Below are 24450 nucleotides of genomic sequence, written 5' to 3' on the forward strand. Positions count from 1 at the left end.
GATTGGAAATGGCAACACTGTTTGTTAAAAACACAAAGAATATGACCAAAGAAGAATAACAAAGCAGAAATTACGATATGAATAGGCGGCAAATTACAATAAAATCAATTAATAAATGCCGATAATAACGTAATTTTTTATGCTAATCAAGCGATACAAAAATGTTATCTGATTTTCCCAAAATCTCTATAGCGTTCTTCTATGCTAAAAGAGCATCCTATCCTGCCAAATTTCATGAAGATCGGATAAAAATTGCGACTTCTGTCGTTTGAACATCAACTCAAATAGATAACAACGACGGACGGACAGCCAGGGCTATATCGATTCAACGGGTGATTTCGAATCGATCCATATTAACAATTTGGACTCGAGGGCAACTAGTTGTGGTCATCAGATTCTTAAACAACACAATTTTATTATACCCTAACACACATATGGCTTTATTCACGATAACCGCCATAAAAATGCCATTTTTACCAATTTCTGATTGGAAATGGCAACACTGTTTGTTAAAAACACAAAGAATATGACCAAAGAAGAATAACAAAGCAGAAATTACGATATGAATAGGCGGCAAATTACAATAAAATCAATTAATAAATGCCGATAATAACGTAATTTTTTATGCTAATCAAGCGATACAAAAATGTTATCTGATTTTCCCAAAATCTCTATAGCGTTCTTCTATGCTAAAAGAGCATCCTATCCTGCCAAATTTCATGAAGATCGGATAAAAATTGCGACTTCTGTCGTTTGAACATCAACTCAAATAGATAACAACGACGGACGGACAGCCAGGGCTATATCGATTCAACGGGTGATTTCGAATCGATCCATATTAACAATTTGGACTCGAGGGCAACTAGTTGTGGTCATCAGATTCTTAAACAACACAATTTTATTATACCCTAACACACATATGGCTTTATTCACGATAACCGCCATAAAAATGCCATTTTTACCAATTTCTGATTGGAAATGGCAACACTGTTTGTTAAAAACACAAAGAATATGACCAAAGAAGAATAACAAAGCAGAAATTACGATTTGAATAGGCGGCAAATTACAATAAAATCAATTAATAAATGCCGATAATAACGTAATTTTTTATGCTAATCAAGCGATACAAAAATGTTATCTGATTTTCCCAAAATCTCTATAGCGTTCTTCTATGCTAAAAGAGCATCCTATCCTGCCAAATTTCATGAAGATCGGATAAAAATTGCGACTTCTGTCGTTTGAACATCAACTCAAATAGATAACAACGACGGACGGACAGCCAGGGCTATATCGATTCAACGGGTGATTTCGAATCGATCCATATTAACAATTTGGACTCGAGGGCAACTAGTTGTGGTCATCAGATTCTTAAACAACACAATTTTATTATACCCTAACACACATATGGCTTTATTCACGATAACCGCCATAAAAATGCCATTTTTACCAATTTCTGATTGGAAATGGCAACACTGTTTGTTAAAAACACAAAGAATATGACCAAAGAAGAATAACAAAGCAGAAATTACGATATGAATAGGCGGCAAATTACAATAAAATCAATTAATAAATGCCGATAATAACGTAATTTTTTATGCTAATCAAGCGATACAAAAATGTTATCTGATTTTCCCAAAATCTCTATAGCGTTCTTCTATGCTAAAAGAGCATCCTATCCTGCCAAATTTCATGAAGATCGGATAAAAATTGCGACTTCTGTCGTTTGAACATCAACTCAAATAGATAACAACGACGGACGGACAGCCAGGGCTATATCGATTCAACGGGTGATTTCGAATCGATCCATATTAACAATTTGGACTCGAGGGCAACTAGTTGTGGTCATCAGATTCTTAAACAACACAATTTTATTATACCCTAACACACATATGGCTTTATTCACGATAACCGCCATAAAAATGCCATTTTTACCAATTTCTGATTGGAAATGGCAACACTGTTTGTTAAAAACACAAAGAATATGACCAAAGAAGAATAACAAAGCAGAAATTACGATATGAATAGGCGGCAAATTACAATAAAATCAATTAATAAATGCCGATAATAACGTAATTTTTTATGCTAATCAAGCGATACAAAAATGTTATCTGATTTTCCCAAAATCTCTATAGCGTTCTTCTATGCTAAAAGAGCATCCTATCCTGCCAAATTTCATGAAGATCGGATAAAAATTGCGACTTCTGTCGTTTGAACATCAACTCAAATAGATAACAACGACGGACGGACAGCCAGGGCTATATCGATTCAACGGGTGATTTCGAATCGATCCATATTAACAATTTGGACTCGAGGGCAACTAGTTGTGGTCATCAGATTCTTAAACAACACAATTTTATTATACCCTAACACACATATGGCTTTATTCACGATAACCGCCATAAAAATGCCATTTTTACCAATTTCTGATTGGAAATGGCAACACTGTTTGTTAAAAACACAAAGAATATGACCAAAGAAGAATAACAAAGCAGAAATTACGATATAAATAGGCGGCAAATTACAATAAAATCAATTAATAAATGCCGATAATAACGTAATTTTTTATGCTAATCAAGCGATACAAAAATGTTATCTGATTTTCCCAAAATCTCTATAGCGTTCTTCTATGCTAAAAGAGCATCCTATCCTGCCAAATTTCATGAAGATCGGATAAAAATTGCGACTTCTGTCGTTTGAACATCAACTCAAATAGATAACAACGACGGACGGACAGCCAGGGCTATATCGATTCAACGGGTGATTTCGAATCGATCCATATTAACAATTTGGACTCGAGGGCAACTAGTTGTGGTCATCAGATTCTTAAACAACACAATTTTATTATACCCTAACACACATATGGCTTTATTCACGATAACCGCCATAAAAATGCCATTTTTACCAATTTCTGATTGGAAATGGCAACACTGTTTGTTAAAAACACAAAGAATATGACCAAAGAAGAATAACAAAGCAGAAATTACGATATGAATAGGCGGCAAATTACAATAAAATCAATTAATAAATGCCGATAATAACGTAATTTTTTATGCTAATCAAGCGATACAAAAATGTTATCTGATTTTCCCAAAATCTCTATAGCGTTCTTCTATGCTAAAAGAGCATCCTATCCTGCCAAATTTCATGAAGATCGGATAAAAATTGCGACTTCTGTCGTTTGAACATCAACTCAAATAGATAACAACGACGGACGGACAGCCAGGGCTATATCGATTCAACGGGTGATTTCGAATCGATCCATATTAACAATTTGGACTCGAGGGCAACTAGTTGTGGTCATCAGATTCTTAAACAACACAATTTTATTATACCCTAACACACATATGGCTTTATTCACGATAACCGCCATAAAAATGCCATTTTTACCAATTTCTGATTGGAAATGGCAACACTGTTTGTTAAAAACACAAAGAATATGACCAAAGAAGAATAACAAAGCAGAAATTACGATATGAATAGGCGGCAAATTACAATAAAATCAATTAATAAATGCCGATAATAACGTAATTTTTTATGCTAATCAAGCGATACAAAAATGTTATCTGATTTTCCCAAAATCTCTATAGCGTTCTTCTATGCTAAAAGAGCATCCTATCCTGCCAAATTTCATGAAGATCGGATAAAAATTGCGACTTCTGTCGTTTGAACATCAACTCAAATAGATAACAACGACGGACGGACAGCCAGGGCTATATCGATTCAACGGGTGATTTCGAATCGATCCATATTAACAATTTGGACTCGAGGGCAACTAGTTGTGGTCATCAGATTCTTAAACAACACAATTTTATTATACCCTAACACACATATGGCTTTATTCACGATAACCGCCATAAAAATGCCATTTTTACCAATTTCTGATTGGAAATGGCAACACTGTTTGTTAAAAACACAAAGAATATGACCAAAGAAGAATAACAAAGCAGAAATTACGATATGAATAGGCGGCAAATTACAATAAAATCAATTAATAAATGCCGATAATAACGTAATTTTTTATGCTAATCAAGCGATACAAAAATGTTATCTGATTTTCCCAAAATCTCTATAGCGTTCTTCTATGCTAAAAGAGCATCCTATCCTGCCAAATTTCATGAAGATCGGATAAAAATTGCGACTTCTGTCGTTTGAACATCAACTCAAATAGATAACAACGACGGACGGACAGCCAGGGCTATATCGATTCAACGGGTGATTTCGAATCGATCCATATTAACAATTTGGACTCGAGGGCAACTAGTTGTGGTCATCAGATTCTTAAACAACACAATTTTATTATACCCTAACACACATATGGCTTTATTCACGATAACCGCCATAAAAATGCCATTTTTACCAATTTCTGATTGGAAATGGCAACACTGTTTGTTAAAAACACAAAGAATATGACCAAAGAAGAATAACAAAGCAGAAATTACGATATGAATAGGCGGCAAATTACAATAAAATCAATTAATAAATGCCGATAATAACGTAATTTTTTATGCTAATCAAGCGATACAAAAATGTTATCTGATTTTCCCAAAATCTCTATAGCGTTCTTCTATGCTAAAAGAGCATCCTATCCTGCCAAATTTCATGAAGATCGGATAAAAATTGCGACTTCTGTCGTTTGAACATCAACTCAAATAGATAACAACGACGGACGGACAGCCAGGGCTATATCGATTCAACGGGTGATTTCGAATCGATCCATATTAACAATTTGGACTCGAGGGCAACTAGTTGTGGTCATCAGATTCTTAAACAACACAATTTTATTATACCCTAACACACATATGGCTTTATTCACGATAACCGCCATAAAAATGCCATTTTTACCAATTTCTGATTGGAAATGGCAACACTGTTTGTTAAAAACACAAAGAATATGACCAAAGAAGAATAACAAAGCAGAAATTACGATATGAATAGGCGGCAAATTACAATAAAATCAATTAATAAATGCCGATAATAACGTAATTTTTTATGCTAATCAAGCGATACAAAAATGTTATCTGATTTTCCCAAAATCTCTATAGCGTTCTTCTATGCTAAAAGAGCATCCTATCCTGCCAAATTTCATGAAGATCGGATAAAAATTGCGACTTCTGTCGTTTGAACATCAACTCAAATAGATAACAACGACGGACGGACAGCCAGGGCTATATCGATTCAACGGGTGATTTCGAATCGATCCATATTAACAATTTGGACTCGAGGGCAACTAGTTGTGGTCATCAGATTCTTAAACAACACAATTTTATTATACCCTAACACACATATGGCTTTATTCACGATAACCGCCATAAAAATGCCATTTTTACCAATTTCTGATTGGAAATGGCAACACTGTTTGTTAAAAACACAAAGAATATGACCAAAGAAGAATAACAAAGCAGAAATTACGATATGAATAGGCGGCAAATTACAATAAAATCAATTAATAAATGCCGATAATAACGTAATTTTTTATGCTAATCAAGCGATACAAAAATGTTATCTGATTTTCCCAAAATCTCTATAGCGTTCTTCTATGCTAAAAGAGCATCCTATCCTGCCAAATTTCATGAAGATCGGATAAAAATTGCGACTTCTGTCGTTTGAACATCAACTCAAATAGATAACAACGACGGACGGACAGCCAGGGCTATATCGATTCAACGGGTGATTTCGAATCGATCCATATTAACAATTTGGACTCGAGGGCAACTAGTTGTGGTCATCAGATTCTTAAACAACACAATTTTATTATACCCTAACACACATATGGCTTTATTCACGATAACCGCCATAAAAATGCCATTTTTACCAATTTCTGATTGGAAATGGCAACACTGTTTGTTAAAAACACAAAGAATATGACCAAAGAAGAATAACAAAGCAGAAATTACGATATGAATAGGCGGCAAATTACAATAAAATCAATTAATAAATGCCGATAATAACGTAATTTTTTATGCTAATCAAGCGATACAAAAATGTTATCTGATTTTCCCAAAATCTCTATAGCGTTCTTCTATGCTAAAAGAGCATCCTATCCTGCCAAATTTCATGAAGATCGGATAAAAATTGCGACTTCTGTCGTTTGAACATCAACTCAAATAGATAACAACGACGGACGGACAGCCAGGGCTATATCGATTCAACGGGTGATTTCGAATCGATCCATATTAACAATTTGGACTCGAGGGCAACTAGTTGTGGTCATCAGATTCTTAAACAACACAATTTTATTATACCCTAACACACATATGGCTTTATTCACGATAACCGCCATAAAAATGCCATTTTTACCAATTTCTGATTGGAAATGGCAACACTGTTTGTTAAAAACACAAAGAATATGACCAAAGAAGAATAACAAAGCAGAAATTACGATATGAATAGGCGGCAAATTACAATAAAATCAATTAATAAATGCCGATAATAACGTAATTTTTTATGCTAATCAAGCGATACAAAAATGTTATCTGATTTTCCCAAAATCTCTATAGCGTTCTTCTATGCTAAAAGAGCATCCTATCCTGCCAAATTTCATGAAGATCGGATAAAAATTGCGACTTCTGTCGTTTGAACATCAACTCAAATAGATAACAACGACGGACGGACAGCCAGGGCTATATCGATTCAACGGGTGATTTCGAATCGATCCATATTAACAATTTGGACTCGAGAGCAACTAGTTGTGGTCATCAGATTCTTAAACAACACAATTTTATTATACCCTAACACACATATGGCTTTATTCACGATAACCGCCATAAAAATGCCATTTTTACCAATTTCTGATTGGAAATGGCAACACTGTTTGTTAAAAACACAAAGAATATGACCAAAGAAGAATAACAAAGCAGAAATTACGATATGAATAGGCGGCAAATTACAATAAAATCAATTAATAAATGCCGATAATAACGTAATTTTTTATGCTAATCAAGCGATACAAAAATGTTATCTGATTTTCCCAAAATCTCTATAGCGTTCTTCTATGCTAAAAGAGCATCCTATCCTGCCAAATTTCATGAAGATCGGATAAAAATTGCGACTTCTGTCGTTTGAACATCAACTCAAATAGATAACAACGACGGACGGACAGCCAGGGCTATATCGATTCAACGGGTGATTTCGAATCGATCCATATTAACAATTTGGACTCGAGGGCAACTAGTTGTGGTCATCAGATTCTTAAACAACACAATTTTATTATACCCTAACACACATATGGCTTTATTCACGATAACCGCCATAAAAATGCCATTTTTACCAATTTCTGATTGGAAATGGCAACACTGTTTGTTAAAAACACAAAGAATATGACCAAAGAAGAATAACAAAGCAGAAATTACGATATGAATAGGCGGCAAATTACAATAAAATCAATTAATAAATGCCGATAATAACGTAATTTTTTATGCTAATCAAGCGATACAAAAATGTTATCTGATTTTCCCAAAATCTCTATAGCGTTCTTCTATGCTAAAAGAGCATCCTATCCTGCCAAATTTCATGAAGATCGGATAAAAATTGCGACTTCTGTCGTTTGAACATCAACTCAAATAGATAACAACGACGGACGGACAGCCAGGGCTATATCGATTTAACGGGTGATTTCGAATCGATCCATATTAACAATTTGGACTCGAGGGCAACTAGTTGTGGTCATCAGATTCTTAAACAACACAATTTTATTATACCCTAACACACATATGGCTTTATTCACGATAACCGCCATAAAAATGCCATTTTTACCAATTTCTGATTGGAAATGGCAACACTGTTTGTTAAAAACACAAAGAATATGACCAAAGAAGAATAACAAAGCAGAAATTACGATATGAATAGGCGGCAAATTACAATAAAATCAATTAATAAATGCCGATAATAACGTAATTTTTTATGCTAATCAAGCGATACAAAAATGTTATCTGATTTTCCCAAAATCTCTATAGCGTTCTTCTATGCTAAAAGAGCATCCTATCCTGCCAAATTTCATGAAGATCGGATAAAAATTGCGACTTCTGTCGTTTGAACATCAACTCAAATAGATAACAACGACGGACGGACAGCCAGGGCTATATCGATTCAACGGGTGATTTCGAATCGATCCATATTAACAATTTGGACTCGAGGGCAACTAGTTGTGGTCATCAGATTCTTAAACAACACAATTTTATTATACCCTAACACACATATGGCTTTATTCACGATAACCGCCATAAAAATGCCATTTTTACCAATTTCTGATTGGAAATGGCAACACTGTTTGTTAAAAACACAAAGAATATGACCAAAGAAGAATAACAAAGCAGAAATTACGATATGAATAGGCGGCAAATTACAATAAAATCAATTAATAAATGCCGATAATAACGTAATTTTTTATGCTAATCAAGCGATACAAAAATGTTATCTGATTTTCCCAAAATCTCTATAGCGTTCTTCTATGCTAAAAGAGCATCCTATCCTGCCAAATTTCATGAAGATCGGATAAAAATTGCGACTTCTGTCGTTTGAACATCAACTCAAATAGATAACAACGACGGACGGACAGCCAGGGCTATATCGATTTAACGGGTGATTTCGAATCGATCCATATTAACAATTTGGACTCGAGGGCAACTAGTTGTGGTCATCAGATTCTTAAACAACACAATTTTATTATACCCTAACACACATATGGCTTTATTCACGATAACCGCCATAAAAATGCCATTTTTACCAATTTCTGATTGGAAATGGCAACACTGTTTGTTAAAAACACAAAGAATATGACCAAAGAAGAATAACAAAGCAGAAATTACGATATGAATAGGCGGCAAATTACAATAAAATCAATTAATAAATGCCGATAATAACGTAATTTTTTATGCTAATCAAGCGATACAAAAATGTTATCTGATTTTCCCAAAATCTCTATAGCGTTCTTCTATGCTAAAAGAGCATCCTATCCTGCCAAATTTCATGAAGATCGGATAAAAATTGCGACTTCTGTCGTTTGAACATCAACTCAAATAGATAACAACGACGGACGGACAGCCAGGGCTATATCGATTCAACGGGTGATTTCGAATCGATCCATATTAACAATTTGGACTCGAGGGCAACTAGTTGTGGTCATCAGATTCTTAAACAACACAATTTTATTATACCCTAACACACATATGGCTTTATTCACGATAACCGCCATAAAAATGCCATTTTTACCAATTTCTGATTGGAAATGGCAACACTGTTTGTTAAAAACACAAAGAATATGACCAAAGAAGAATAACAAAGCAGAAATTACGATATGAATAGGCGGCAAATTACAATAAAATCAATTAATAAATGCCGATAATAACGTAATTTTTTATGCTAATCAAGCGATACAAAAATGTTATCTGATTTTCCCAAAATCTCTATAGCGTTCTTCTATGCTAAAAGAGCATCCTATCCTGCCAAATTTCATGAAGATCGGATAAAAATTGCGACTTCTGTCGTTTGAACATCAACTCAAATAGATAACAACGACGGACGGACAGCCAGGGCTATATCGATTTAACGGGTGATTTCGAATCGATCCATATTAACAATTTGGACTCGAGGGCAACTAGTTGTGGTCATCAGATTCTTAAACAACACAATTTTATTATACCCTAACACACATATGGCTTTATTCACGATAACCGCCATAAAAATGCCATTTTTACCAATTTCTGATTGGAAATGGCAACACTGTTTGTTAAAAACACAAAGAATATGACCAAAGAAGAATAACAAAGCAGAAATTACGATATGAATAGGCGGCAAATTACAATAAAATCAATTAATAAATGCCGATAATAACGTAATTTTTTATGCTAATCAAGCGATACAAAAATGTTATCTGATTTTCCCAAAATCTCTATAGCGTTCTTCTATGCTAAAAGAGCATCCTATCCTGCCAAATTTCATGAAGATCGGATAAAAATTGCGACTTCTGTCGTTTGAACATCAACTCAAATAGATAACAACGACGGACGGACAGCCAGGGCTATATCGATTCAACGGGTGATTTCGAATCGATCCATATTAACAATTTGGACTCGAGGGCAACTAGTTGTGGTCATCAGATTCTTAAACAACACAATTTTATTATACCCTAACACACATATGGCTTTATTCACGATAACCGCCATAAAAATGCCATTTTTACCAATTTCTGATTGGAAATGGCAACACTGTTTGTTAAAAACACAAAGAATATGACCAAAGAAGAATAACAAAGCAGAAATTACGATATGAATAGGCGGCAAATTACAATAAAATCAATTAATAAATGCCGATAATAACGTAATTTTTTATGCTAATCAAGCGATACAAAAATGTTATCTGATTTTCCCAAAATCTCTATAGCGTTCTTCTATGCTAAAAGAGCATCCTATCCTGCCAAATTTCATGAAGATCGGATAAAAATTGCGACTTCTGTCGTTTGAACATCAACTCAAATAGATAACAACGACGGACGGACAGCCAGGGCTATATCGATTTAACGGGTGATTTCGAATCGATCCATATTAACAATTTGGACTCGAGGGCAACTAGTTGTGGTCATCAGATTCTTAAACAACACAATTTTATTATACCCTAACACACATATGGCTTTATTCACGATAACCGCCATAAAAATGCCATTTTTACCAATTTCTGATTGGAAATGGCAACACTGTTTGTTAAAAACACAAAGAATATGACCAAAGAAGAATAACAAAGCAGAAATTACGATATGAATAGGCGGCAAATTACAATAAAATCAATTAATAAATGCCGATAATAACGTAATTTTTTATGCTAATCAAGCGATACAAAAATGTTATCTGATTTTCCCAAAATCTCTATAGCGTTCTTCTATGCTAAAAGAGCATCCTATCCTGCCAAATTTCATGAAGATCGGATAAAAATTGCGACTTCTGTCGTTTGAACATCAACTCAAATAGATAACAACGACGGACGGACAGCCAGGGCTATATCGATTCAACGGGTGATTTCGAATCGATCCATATTAACAATTTGGACTCGAGGGCAACTAGTTGTGGTCATCAGATTCTTAAACAACACAATTTTATTATACCCTAACACACATATGGCTTTATTCACGATAACCGCCATAAAAATGCCATTTTTACCAATTTCTGATTGGAAATGGCAACACTGTTTGTTAAAAACACAAAGAATATGACCAAAGAAGAATAACAAAGCAGAAATTACGATATGAATAGGCGGCAAATTACAATAAAATCAATTAATAAATGCCGATAATAACGTAATTTTTTATGCTAATCAAGCGATACAAAAATGTTATCTGATTTTCCCAAAATCTCTATAGCGTTCTTCTATGCTAAAAGAGCATCCTATCCTGCCAAATTTCATGAAGATCGGATAAAAATTGCGACTTCTGTCGTTTGAACATCAACTCAAATAGATAACAACGACGGACGGACAGCCAGGGCTATATCGATTCAACGGGTGATTTCGAATCGATCCATATTAACAATTTGGACTCGAGGGCAACTAGTTGTGGTCATCAGATTCTTAAACAACACAATTTTATTATACCCTAACACACATATGGCTTTATTCACGATAACCGCCATAAAAATGCCATTTTTACCAATTTCTGATTGGAAATGGCAACACTGTTTGTTAAAAACACAAAGAATATGACCAAAGAAGAATAACAAAGCAGAAATTACGATATGAATAGGCGGCAAATTACAATAAAATCAATTAATAAATGCCGATAATAACGTAATTTTTTATGCTAATCAAGCGATACAAAAATGTTATCTGATTTTCCCAAAATCTCTATAGCGTTCTTCTATGCTAAAAGAGCATCCTATCCTGCCAAATTTCATGAAGATCGGATAAAAATTGCGACTTCTGTCGTTTGAACATCAACTCAAATAGATAACAACGACGGACGGACAGCCAGGGCTATATCGATTCAACGGGTGATTTCGAATCGATCCATATTAACAATTTGGACTCGAGGGCAACTAGTTGTGGTCATCAGATTCTTAAACAACACAATTTTATTATACCCTAACACACATATGGCTTTATTCACGATAACCGCCATAAAAATGCCATTTTTACCAATTTCTGATTGGAAATGGCAACACTGTTTGTTAAAAACACAAAGAATATGACCAAAGAAGAATAACAAAGCAGAAATTACGATATGAATAGGCGGCAAATTACAATAAAATCAATTAATAAATGCCGATAATAACGTAATTTTTTATGCTAATCAAGCGATACAAAAATGTTATCTGATTTTCCCAAAATCTCTATAGCGTTCTTCTATGCTAAAAGAGCATCCTATCCTGCCAAATTTCATGAAGATCGGATAAAAATTGCGACTTCTGTCGTTTGAACATCAACTCAAATAGATAACAACGACGGACGGACAGCCAGGGCTATATCGATTCAACGGGTGATTTCGAATCGATCCATATTAACAATTTGGACTCGAGGGCAACTAGTTGTGGTCATCAGATTCTTAAACAACACAATTTTATTATACCCTAACACACATATGGCTTTATTCACGATAACCGCCATAAAAATGCCATTTTTACCAATTTCTGATTGGAAATGGCAACACTGTTTGTTAAAAACACAAAGAATATGACCAAAGAAGAATAACAAAGCAGAAATTACGATATGAATAGGCGGCAAATTACAATAAAATCAATTAATAAATGCCGATAATAACGTAATTTTTTATGCTAATCAAGCGATACAAAAATGTTATCTGATTTTCCCAAAATCTCTATAGCGTTCTTCTATGCTAAAAGAGCATCCTATCCTGCCAAATTTCATGAAGATCGGATAAAAATTGCGACTTCTGTCGTTTGAACATCAACTCAAATAGATAACAACGACGGACGGACAGCCAGGGCTATATCGATTCAACGGGTGATTTCGAATCGATCCATATTAACAATTTGGACTCGAGGGCAACTAGTTGTGGTCATCAGATTCTTAAACAACACAATTTTATTATACCCTAACACACATATGGCTTTATTCACGATAACCGCCATAAAAATGCCATTTTTACCAATTTCTGATTGGAAATGGCAACACTGTTTGTTAAAAACACAAAGAATATGACCAAAGAAGAATAACAAAGCAGAAATTACGATATGAATAGGCGGCAAATTACAATAAAATCAATTAATAAATGCCGATAATAACGTAATTTTTTATGCTAATCAAGCGATACAAAAATGTTATCTGATTTTCCCAAAATCTCTATAGCGTTCTTCTATGCTAAAAGAGCATCCTATCCTGCCAAATTTCATGAAGATCGGATAAAAATTGCGACTTCTGTCGTTTGAACATCAACTCAAATAGATAACAACGACGGACGGACAGCCAGGGCTATATCGATTCAACGGGTGATTTCGAATCGATCCATATTAACAATTTGGACTCGAGGGCAACTAGTTGTGGTCATCAGATTCTTAAACAACACAATTTTATTATACCCTAACACACATATGGCTTTATTCACGATAACCGCCATAAAAATGCCATTTTTACCAATTTCTGATTGGAAATGGCAACACTGTTTGTTAAAAACACAAAGAATATGACCAAAGAAGAATAACAAAGCAGAAATTACGATATGAATAGGCGGCAAATTACAATAAAATCAATTAATAAATGCCGATAATAACGTAATTTTTTATGCTAATCAAGCGATACAAAAATGTTATCTGATTTTCCCAAAATCTCTATAGCGTTCTTCTATGCTAAAAGAGCATCCTATCCTGCCAAATTTCATGAAGATCGGATAAAAATTGCGACTTCTGTCGTTTGAACATCAACTCAAATAGATAACAACGACGGACGGACAGCCAGGGCTATATCGATTCAACGGGTGATTTCGAATCGATCCATATTAACAATTTGGACTCGAGGGCAACTAGTTGTGGTCATCAGATTCTTAAACAACACAATTTTATTATACCCTAACACACATATGGCTTTATTCACGATAACCGCCATAAAAATGCCATTTTTACCAATTTCTGATTGGAAATGGCAACACTGTTTGTTAAAAACACAAAGAATATGACCAAAGAAGAATAACAAAGCAGAAATTACGATATGAATAGGCGGCAAATTACAATAAAATCAATTAATAAATGCCGATAATAACGTAATTTTTTATGCTAATCAAGCGATACAAAAATGTTATCTGATTTTCCCAAAATCTCTATAGCGTTCTTCTATGCTAAAAGAGCATCCTATCCTGCCAAATTTCATGAAGATCGGATAAAAATTGCGACTTCTGTCGTTTGAACATCAACTCAAATAGATAACAACGACGGACGGACAGCCAGGGCTATATCGATTCAACGGGTGATTTCGAATCGATCCATATTAACAATTTGGACTCGAGGGCAACTAGTTGTGGTCATCAGATTCTTAAACAACACAATTTTATTATACCCTAACACACATATGGCTTTATTCACGATAACCGCCATAAAAATGCCATTTTTACCAATTTCTGATTGGAAATGGCAACACTGTTTGTTAAAAACACAAAGAATATGACCAAAGAAGAATAACAAAGCAGAAATTACGATATGAATAGGCGGCAAATTACAATAAAATCAATTAATAAATGCCGATAATAACGTAATTTTTTATGCTAATCAAGCGATACAAAAATGTTATCTGATTTTCCCAAAATCTCTATAGCGTTCTTCTATGCTAAAAGAGCATCCTATCCTGCCAAATTTCATGAAGATCGGATAAAAATTGCGACTTCTGTCGTTTGAACATCAACTCAAATAGATAACAACGACGGACGGACAGCCAGGGCTATATCGATTCAACGGGTGATTTCGAATCGATCCATATTAACAATTTGGACTCGAGGGCAACTAGTTGTGGTCATCAGATTCTTAAACAACACAATTTTATTATACCCTAACACACATATGGCTTTATTCACGATAACCGCCATAAAAATGCCATTTTTACCAATTTCTGATTGGAAATGGCAACACTGTTTGTTAAAAACACAAAGAATATGACCAAAGAAGAATAACAAAGCAGAAATTACGATATGAATAGGCGGCAAATTACAATAAAATCAATTAATAAATGCCGATAATAACGTAATTTTTTATGCTAATCAAGCGATACAAAAATGTTATCTGATTTTCCCAAAATCTCTATAGCGTTCTTCTATGCTAAAAGAGCATCCTATCCTGCCAAATTTCATGAAGATCGGATAAAAATTGCGACTTCTGTCGTTTGAACATCAACTCAAATAGATAACAACGACGGACGGACAGCCAGGGCTATATCGATTCAACGGGTGATTTCGAATCGATCCATATTAACAATTTGGACTCGAGGGCAACTAGTTGTGGTCATCAGATTCTTAAACAACACAATTTTATTATACCCTAACACACATATGGCTTTATTCACGATAACCGCCATAAAAATGCCATTTTTACCAATTTCTGATTGGAAATGGCAACACTGTTTGTTAAAAACACAAAGAATATGACCAAAGAAGAATAACAAAGCAGAAATTACGATATGAATAGGCGGCAAATTACAATAAAATCAATTAATAAATGCCGATAATAACGTAATTTTTTATGCTAATCAAGCGATACAAAAATGTTATCTGATTTTCCCAAAATCTCTATAGCGTTCTTCTATGCTAAAAGAGCATCCTATCCTGCCAAATTTCATGAAGATCGGATAAAAATTGCGACTTCTGTCGTTTGAACATCAACTCAAATAGATAACAACGACGGACGGACAGCCAGGGCTATATCGATTCAACGGGTGATTTCGAATCGATCCATATTAACAATTTGGACTCGAGGGCAACTAGTTGTGGTCATCAGATTCTTAAACAACACAATTTTATTATACCCTAACACACATATGGCTTTATTCACGATAACCGCCATAAAAATGCCATTTTTACCAATTTCTGATTGGAAATGGCAACACTGTTTGTTAAAAACACAAAGAATATGACCAAAGAAGAATAACAAAGCAGAAATTACGATATGAATAGGCGGCAAATTACAATAAAATCAATTAATAAATGCCGATAATAACGTAATTTTTTATGCTAATCAAGCGATACAAAAATGTTATCTGATTTTCCCAAAATCTCTATAGCGTTCTTCTATGCTAAAAGAGCATCCTATCCTGCCAAATTTCATGAAGATCGGATAAAAATTGCGACTTCTGTCGTTTGAACATCAACTCAAATAGATAACAACGACGGACGGACAGCCAGGGCTATATCGATTCAACGGGTGATTTCGAATCGATCCATATTAACAATTTGGACTCGAGGGCAACTAGTTGTGGTCATCAGATTCTTAAACAACACAATTTTATTATACCCTAACACACATATGGCTTTATTCACGATAACCGCCATAAAAATGCCATTTTTACCAATTTCTGATTGGAAATGGCAACACTGTTTGTTAAAAACACAAAGAATATGACCAAAGAAGAATAACAAAGCAGAAATTACGATATGAATAGGCGGCAAATTACAATAAAATCAATTAATAAATGCCGATAATAACGTAATTTTTTATGCTAATCAAGCGATACAAAAATGTTATCTGATTTTCCCAAAATCTCTATAGCGTTCTTCTATGCTAAAAGAGCATCCTATCCTGCCAAATTTCATGAAGATCGGATAAAAATTGCGACTTCTGTCGTTTGAACATCAACTCAAATAGATAACAACGACGGACGGACAGCCAGGGCTATATCGATTCAACGGGTGATTTCGAATCGATCCATATTAACAATTTGGACTCGAGGGCAACTAGTTGTGGTCATCAGATTCTTAAACAACACAATTTTATTATACCCTAACACACATATGGCTTTATTCACGATAACCGCCATAAAAATGCCATTTTTACCAATTTCTGATTGGAAATGGCAACACTGTTTGTTAAAAACACAAAGAATATGACCAAAGAAGAATAACAAAGCAGAAATTACGATATGAATAGGCGGCAAATTACAATAAAATCAATTAATAAATGCCGATAATAACGTAATTTTTTATGCTAATCAAGCGATACAAAAATGTTATCTGATTTTCCCAAAATCTCTATAGCGTTCTTCTATGCTAAAAGAGCATCCTATCCTGCCAAATTTCATGAAGATCGGATAAAAATTGCGACTTCTGTCGTTTGAACATCAACTCAAATAGATAACAACGACGGACGGACAGCCAGGGCTATATCGATTCAACGGGTGATTTCGAATCGATCCATATTAACAATTTGGACTCGAGGGCAACTAGTTGTGGTCATCAGATTCTTAAACAACACAATTTTATTATACCCTAACACACATATGGCTTTATTCACGATAACCGCCATAAAAATGCCATTTTTACCAATTTCTGATTGGAAATGGCAACACTGTTTGTTAAAAACACAAAGAATATGACCAAAGAAGAATAACAAAGCAGAAATTACGATATGAATAGGCGGCAAATTACAATAAAATCAATTAATAAATGCCGATAATAACGTAATTTTTTATGCTAATCAAGCGATACAAAAATGTTATCTGATTTTCCCAAAATCTCTATAGCGTTCTTCTATGCTAAAAGAGCATCCTATCCTGCCAAATTTCATGAAGATCGGATAAAAATTGCGACTTCTGTCGTTTGAACATCAACTCAAATAGATAACAACGACGGACGGACAGCCAGGGCTATATCGATTCAACGGGTGATTTCGAATCGATCCATATTAACAATTTGGACTCGAGGGCAACTAGTTGTGGTCATCAGATTCTTAAACAACACAATTTTATTATACCCTAACACACATATGGCTTTATTCACGATAACCGCCATAAAAATGCCATTTTTACCAATTTCTGATTGGAAATGGCAACACTGTTTGTTAAAAACACAAAGAATATGACCAAAGAAGAATAACAAAGCAGAAATTACGATATGAATAGGCGGCAAATTACAATAAAATCAATTAATAAATGCCGATAATAACGTAATTTTTTATGCTAATCAAGCGATACAAAAATGTTATCTGATTTTCCCAAAATCTCTATAGCGTTCTTCTATGCTAAAAGAGCATCCTATCCTGCCAAATTTCATGAAGATCGGATAAAAATTGCGACTTCTGTCGTTTGAACATCAACTCAAATAGATAACAACGACGGACGGACAGCCAGGGCTATATCGATTCAACGGGTGATTTCGAATCGATCCATATTAACAATTTGGACTCGAGGGCAACTAGTTGTGGTCATCAGATTCTTAAACAACACAATTTTATTATACCCTAACACACATATGGCTTTATTCACGATAACCGCCATAAAAATGCCATTTTTACCAATTTCTGATTGGAAATGGCAACACTGTTTGTTAAAAACACAAAGAATATGACCAAAGAAGAATAACAAAGCAGAAATTACGATATGAATAGGCGGCAAATTACAATAAAATCAATTAATAAATGCCGATAATAACGTAATTTTTTATGCTAATCAAGCGATACAAAAATGTTATCTGATTTTCCCAAAATCTCTATAGCGTTCTTCTATGCTAAAAGAGCATCCTATCCTGCCAAATTTCATGAAGATCGGATAAAAATTGCGACTTCTGTCGTTTGAACATCAACTCAAATAGATAACAACGACGGACGGACAGCCAGGGCTATATCGATTCAACGGGTGATTTCGAATCGATCCATATTAACAATTTGGACTCGAGGGCAACTAGTTGTGGTCATCAGATTCTTAAACAACACAATTTTATTATACCCTAACACACATATGGCTTTATTCACGATAACCGCCATAAAAATGCCATTTTTACCAATTTCTGATTGGAAATGGCAACACTGTTTGTTAAAAACACAAAGAATATGACCAAAGAAGAATAACAAAGCAGAAATTACGATATGAATAGGCGGCAAATTACAATAAAATCAATTAATAAATGCCGATAATAACGTAATTTTTTATGCTAATCAAGCGATACAAAAATGTTATCTGATTTTCCCAAAATCTCTATAGCGTTCTTCTATGCTAAAAGAGCATCCTATCCTGCCAAATTTCATGAAGATCGGATAAAAATTGCGACTTCTGTCGTTTGAACATCAACTCAAATAGATAACAACGACGGACGGACAGCCAGGGCTATATCGATTCAACGGGTGATTTCGAATCGATCCATATTAACAATTTGGACTCGAGGGCAACTAGTTGTGGTCATCAGATTCTTAAACAACACAATTTTATTATACCCTAACACACATATGGCTTTATTCACGATAACCGCCATAAAAATGCCATTTTTACCAATTTCTGATTGGAAATGGCAACACTGTTTGTTAAAAACACAAAGAATATGACCAAAGAAGAATAACAAAGCAGAAATTACGATATGAATAGGCGGCAAATTACAATAAAATCAATTAATAAATGCCGATAATAACGTAATTTTTTATGCTAATCAAGCGATACAAAAATGTTATCTGATTTTCCCAAAATCTCTATAGCGTTCTTCTATGCTAAAAGAGCATCCTATCCTGCCAAATTTCATGAAGATCGGATAAAAATTGCGACTTCTGTCGTTTGAACATCAACTCAAATAGATAACAACGACGGACGGACAGCCAGGGCTATATCGATTCAACGGGTGATTTCGAATCGATCCATATTAACAATTTGGACTCGAGGGCAACTAGTTGTGGTCATCAGATTCTTAAACAACACAATTTTATTATACCCTAACACACATATGGCTTTATTCACGATAACCGCCATAAAAATGCCATTTTTACCAATTTCTGATTGGAAATGGCAACACTGTTTGTTAAAAACACAAAGAATATGACCAAAGAAGAATAACAAAGCAGAAATTACGATATGAATAGGCGGCAAATTACAATAAAATCAATTAATAAATGCCGATAATAACGTAATTTTTTATGCTAATCAAGCGATACAAAAATGTTATCTGATTTTCCCAAAATCTCTATAGCGTTCTTCTATGCTAAAAGAGCATCCTATCCTGCCAAATTTCATGAAGATCGGATAAAAATTGCGACTTCTGTCGTTTGAACATCAACTCAAATAGATAACAACGACGGACGGACAGCCAGGGCTATATCGATTCAACGGGTGATTTCGAATCGATCCATATTAACAATTTGGACTCGAGGGCAACTAGTTGTGGTCATCAGATTCTTAAACAACACAATTTTATTATACCCTAACACACATATGGCTTTATTCACGATAACCGCCATAAAAATGCCATTTTTACCAATTTCTGATTGGAAATGGCAACACTGTTTGTTAAAAACACAAAGAATATGACCAAAGAAGAATAACAAAGCAGAAATTACGATATGAATAGGCGGCAAATTACAATAAAATCAATTAATAAATGCCGATAATAACGTAATTTTTTATGCTAATCAAGCGATACAAAAATGTTATCTGATTTTCCCAAAATCTCTATAGCGTTCTTCTATGCTAAAAGAGCATCCTATCCTGCCAAATTTCATGAAGATCGGATAAAAATTGCGACTTCTGTCGTTTGAACATCAACTCAAATAGATAACAACGACGGACGGACAGCCAGGGCTATATCGATTCAACGGGTGATTTCGAATCGATCCATATTAACAATTTGGACTCGAGGGCAACTAGTTGTGGTCATCAGATTCTTAAACAACACAATTTTATTATACCCTAACACACATATGGCTTTATTCACGATAACCGCCATAAAAATGCCATTTTTACCAATTTCTGATTGGAAATGGCAACACTGTTTGTTAAAAACACAAAGAATATGACCAAAGAAGAATAACAAAGCAGAAATTACGATATGAATAGGCGGCAAATTACAATAAAATCAATTAATAAATGCCGATAATAACGTAATTTTTTATGCTAATCAAGCGATACAAAAATGTTATCTGATTTTCCCAAAATCTCTATAGCGTTCTTCTATGCTAAAAGAGCATCCTATCCTGCCAAATTTCATGAAGATCGGATAAAAATTGCGACTTCTGTCGTTTGAACATCAACTCAAATAGATAACAACGACGGACGGACAGCCAGGGCTATATCGATTCAACGGGTGATTTCGAATCGATCCATATTAACAATTTGGACTCGAGGGCAACTAGTTGTGGTCATCAGATTCTTAAACAACACAATTTTATTATACCCTAACACACATATGGCTTTATTCACGATAACCGCCATAAAAATGCCATTTTTACCAATTTCTGATTGGAAATGGCAACACTGTTTGTTAAAAACACAAAAAATATGACCAAAGAAGAATAACAAAGCAGAAATTACGATATGAATAGGCGGCAAATTACAATAAAATCAATTAATAAATGCCGATAATAACGTAATTTTTTATGCTAATCAAGCGATACAAAAATGTTATCTGATTTTCCCAAAATCTCTATAGCGTTCTTCTATGCTAAAAGAGCATCCTATCCTGCCAAATTTCATGAAGATCGGATAAAAATTGCGACTTCTGTCGTTTGAACATCAACTCAAATAGATAACAACGACGGACGGACAGCCAGGGCTATATCGATTCAACGGGTGATTTCGAATCGATCCATATTAACAATTTGGACTCGAGGGCAACTAGTTGTGGTCATCAGATTCTTAAACAACACAATTTTATTATACCCTAACACACATATGGCTTTATTCACGATAACCGCCATAAAAATGCCATTTTTACCAATTTCTGATTGGAAATGGCAACACTGTTTGTTAAAAACACAAAGAATATGACCAAAGAAGAATAACAAAGCAGAAATTACGATATGAATAGGCGGCAAATTACAATAAAATCAATTAATAAATGCCGATAATAACGTAATTTTTTATGCTAATCAAGCGATACAAAAATGTTATCTGATTTTCCCAAAATCTCTATAGCGTTCTTCTATGCTAAAAGAGCATCCTATCCTGCCAAATTTCATGAAGATCGGATAAAAATTGCGACTTCTGTCGTTTGAACATCAACTCAAATAGATAACAACGACGGACGGACAGCCAGGGCTATATCGATTCAACGGGTGATTTCGAATCGATCCATATTAACAATTTGGACTCGAGGGCAACTAGTTGTGGTCATCAGATTCTTAAACAACACAATTTTATTATACCCTAACACACATATGGCTTTATTCACGATAACCGCCATAAAAATGCCATTTTTACCAATTTCTGATTGGAAATGGCAACACTGTTTGTTAAAAACACAAAGAATATGACCAAAGAAGAATAACAAAGCAGAAATTACGATATGAATAGGCGGCAAATTACAATAAAATCAATTAATAAATGCCGATAATAACGTAATTTTTTATGCTAATCAAGCGATACAAAAATGTTATCTGATTTTCCCAAAATCTCTATAGCGTTCTTCTATGCTAAAAGAGCATCCTATCCTGCCAAATTTCATGAAGATCGGATAAAAATTGCGACTTCTGTCGTTTGAACATCAACTCAAATAGATAACAACGACGGACGGACAGCCAGGGCTATATCGATTCAACGGGTGATTTCGAATCGATCCATATTAACAATTTGGACTCGAGGGCAACTAGTTGTGGTCATCAGATTCTTAAACAACACAATTTTATTATACCCTAACACACATATGGCTTTATTCACGATAACCGCCATAAAAATGCCATTTTTACCAATTTCTGATTGGAAATGGCAACACTGTTTGTTAAAAACACAAAGAATATGACCAAAGAAGAATAACAAAGCAGAAATTACGATATGAATAGGCGGCAAATTACAATAAAATCAATTAATAAATGCCGATAATAACGTAATTTTTTATGCTAATCAAGCGATACAAAAATGTTATCTGATTTTCCCAAAATCTCTATAGCGTTCTTCTATGCTAAAAGAGCATCCTATCCTGCCAAATTTCATGAAGATCGGATAAAAATTGCGACTTCTGTCGTTTGAACATCAACTCAAATAGATAACAACGACGGACGGACAGCCAGGGCTATATCGATTCAACGGGTGATTTCGAATCGATCCATATTAACAATTTGGACTCGAGGGCAACTAGTTGTGGTCATCAGATTCTTAAACAACACAATTTTATTATACCCTAACACACATATGGCTTTATTCACGATAACCGCCATAAAAATGCCATTTTTACCAATTTCTGATTGGAAATGGCAACACTGTTTGTTAAAAACACAAAGAATATGACCAAAGAAGAATAACAAAGCAGAAATTACGATATGAATAGGCGGCAAATTACAATAAAATCAATTAATAAATGCCGATAATAACGTAATTTTTTATGCTAATCAAGCGATACAAAAATGTTATCTGATTTTCCCAAAATCTCTATAGCGTTCTTCTATGCTAAAAGAGCATCCTATCCTGCCAAATTTCATGAAGATCGGATAAAAATTGCGACTTCTGTCGTTTGAACATCAACTCAAATAGATAACAACGACGGACGGACAGCCAGGGCTATATCGATTCAACGGGTGATTTCGAATCGATCCATATTAACAATTTGGACTCGAGGGCAACTAGTTGTGGTCATCAGATTCTTAAACAACACAATTTTATTATACCCTAACACACATATGGCTTTATTCACGATAACCGCCATAAAAATGCCATTTTTACCAATTTCTGATTGGAAATGGCAACACTGTTTGTTAAAAACACAAAGAATATGACCAAAGAAGAATAACAAAGCAGAAATTACGATATGAATAGGCGGCAAATTACAATAAAATCAATTAATAAATGCCGATAATAACGTAATTTTTTATGCTAATCAAGCGATACAAAAATGTTATCTGATTTTCCCAAAATCTCTATAGCGTTCTTCTATGCTAAAAGAGCATCCTATCCTGCCAAATTTCATGAAGATCGGATAAAAATTGCGACTTCTGTCGTTTGAACATCAACTCAAATAGATAACAACGACGGACGGACAGCCAGGGCTATATCGATTCAACGGGTGATTTCGAATCGATCCATATTAACAATTTGGACTCGAGGGCAACTAGTTGTGGTCATCAGATTCTTAAACAACACAATTTTATTATACCCTAACACACATATGGCTTTATTCACGATAACCGCCATAAAAATGCCATTTTTACCAATTTCTGATTGGAAATGGCAACACTGTTTGTTAAAAACACAAAGAATATGACCAAAGAAGAATAACAAAGCAGAAATTACGATATGAATAGGCGGCAAATTACAATAAAATCAATTAATAAATGCCGATAATAACGTAATTTTTTATGCTAATCAAGCGATACAAAAATGTTATCTGATTTTCCCAAAATCTCTATAGCGTTCTTC

This window comes from Haematobia irritans, chromosome 3 (assembly GCF_050003625.1).
Source record: "Haematobia irritans isolate KBUSLIRL chromosome 3, ASM5000362v1, whole genome shotgun sequence".
Classification (NCBI taxonomy): domain Eukaryota; kingdom Metazoa; phylum Arthropoda; class Insecta; order Diptera; family Muscidae; genus Haematobia; species Haematobia irritans.